Raw genomic sequence first — 2,696 nt, 5'->3', positions numbered from 1 at the left:
CAATAATACAATAAATTTGTTATCATTTGCTGAGATGCAGAATAACTAGGCAGTTAAGGACACAAATTGAAGAGTTTGAATCCCAGCTCCATCACTAGACAAAAGGTTTTGTGACCTTGGCCATGTTTCTCAACCTCTCAATGCCTAAATTTTTCATGTGTAAAATATGGTTGATAATAGTATTCTCTCCCTCCTCAGGGTGTTAGGAGGCCCAAAATGAGTTAATATTTGGAAATGGTTAGCATGAGGTCTGGCACATGGTGCTAGATAAGTATCTATTAAGTAAGTATCATGATGCTTGAGATGTTTTTTTTATTGTTTTAAATCCTGACTGGTTTATTGTTCTTAACATATATCATATATTTAGAAGGTTTTAGTCATTCATGCTATTTAGACTCATTTGGGGATAGGATGAAAAAATATTAGAGGAAGGGAAATAATTTTTATTTGTATCATTGCTTTTCCCCACTATCAATAGAATAAAAATTTCCTCAGGATGCAGAGTTTCTGGTTCCAGGAAAACTAAAATACACTGGAGTTACTTCACAGAAACAACCTCATGCAAACATTTTATGAGTTTAACCAATGGGTGAGAAAATTAGAGCCAAATTTAAAACCTAGGTGAGAAAAGGCTTGAATTACAATACACATTCAATTTGCTTCAACTGAATTAGATGACAAGATAAGAACTGGAAATTTCATGGGATCACAAACAACATAAATTCAAAGTTTCGGTTTATCTCATAATTATCTTCTACAGTACAAACACATTGACAGAATGGATCAAAATTCTGATATTCAGTGACATTTAGTTGCCCTGCTTCAATAGGCGCAAATATTTTTATAAATTTGCCTAGAGTATAATAGGAAAAAGTACTGGAACGAAAAAAAAAGACTTTTACGTTTGTGTTACTCTCCTTATACTGACTATTTAATAGAGAAAATAACAACCAAGATATACAAGATACCGATTTCACTGGAAGGCACTAAAAAATGTTGTGACAAACTGCCCAAAATAACTTCTCAGAAATTCTGAGAAAAGTAGACATCTTTATTTTACATGATCTATTTAAAAATATAAAGACAAGAAAAAGTGATTCCATGAAAATAAAGTATAAAGTTTAATTTCTCATCTTTTTGCTTCTTAATACTAAGATTTTAAAAAACGAAATGATAAAAATTACCCAATTAACTCTAAAGAAAGAAGGAAAGGAGAGAAAAGGGAAAATAAAAGAAGAAAATAAATAAACAATAGATTTAAGCTAAATATATCAATACTTATGTTAATATAAAATAACTAAATACTGCAATTGAAACTCAAAGCTTATTAGAATGGATTAAATAACAATTATATGCTTATAAGAGACACATCAAGACATAGAGAGCCAAAATTTTTTTTAAGTAGATGAGGATATACCCATGCAAGCATTAACTGTAAGAAAACAATATACTTACATAGCTGTGCTTACATAGCCATATCAAATAAAATAAACTTTAAAGCAGAAACATTATTAGAAATAGAGACATTTTATTATGGTAGAAATGTCAATTTACCAGAAAGATGTAAAATTCAAACTTGTACACACATGGTAATGTAGCCTCAAAGTACATAAAGCAAAACTTGATAAAAAGTAAAAGAAAAAACAAATTTGTAACCATAATGGAAGATTTTAACATACTTCTCTCAGCAATTGACAGAACAAGGACACATTCACATACACAATGAGGACACAGACAATTTGAATAACACAATTATCAAAATTGACCTAATTGATGTACATAGAACACTGCACTCCAAAACTTCAGAATATGTATCACGTCTACCTAAAACATTTACCAGAAATGATAAAATGCTAAGTAACAAAGCAAATCTCAACAAATTTAATGACTGAATTAATAAGCAGAAGTTCTATTACTACAGTAGGATTAAGCTAGAAATTAATAGCAAAAATAACATTTTAAAAAGCTCAAATATACTTCTAAATAATTTATGGATTAAATAATAAATACATAAATCACAAAATATTTTGAGCTGAATCATATTGAACACATGCTATTTCAAAACCTGTAAGATTCAAGAAAGAAATTTTAAAAGAAAGTTTATCTCTTTAAATGTTACTTTAGGAAAGAATAACACGTTATTATAAAACAGATTATCTAAATATCCATTTTAGGAAGTTAGGAAAAGAAAAACAAATTTAATCCAAAGAAAATAGAAGACAGGAAATAACAAAGATAAGGGTAGAAATTTTAAAAAAATATAAAACAAATCTATTATAGAAAAAGATCAACAAAGCCAAAAGTTCATTCTTTAAAAAGACTGAAGTATACCTCTCTGAAAATATTGAGCAAAGAAAAAGAGAAAAAAATACAACTACCAATATCAGAAATGATTTATAGTCTCTATCAATATTTGAAGATAATAAAAATTATTAAAAATATTTATGCCAATTAATTTGAAATTTTAACTGAAATAGACACATTTCTAGGAAAACATAACTTATCAACACTGACAGAGAAGAAATAGAAACTTTGAAAAATCTTATATTTATAAATATATTTTACATTTATTTATATTTATAAATATATATATTCCTACATTTATTAAATAAATTGAATAATAATAAAAAATCCTCCTATGAAGAAAAAGTCTAGTCAAAGTAGCTATTGGTGAATTTTACTAAACATTTAAGAAA

This window comes from Rousettus aegyptiacus, unplaced genomic scaffold (assembly GCF_014176215.1).
Source record: "Rousettus aegyptiacus isolate mRouAeg1 unplaced genomic scaffold, mRouAeg1.p scaffold_m13_p_2, whole genome shotgun sequence".
NCBI classification, from domain to species: domain Eukaryota; kingdom Metazoa; phylum Chordata; class Mammalia; order Chiroptera; family Pteropodidae; genus Rousettus; species Rousettus aegyptiacus.
This window is presented reverse-complemented; position numbering follows the sequence as displayed.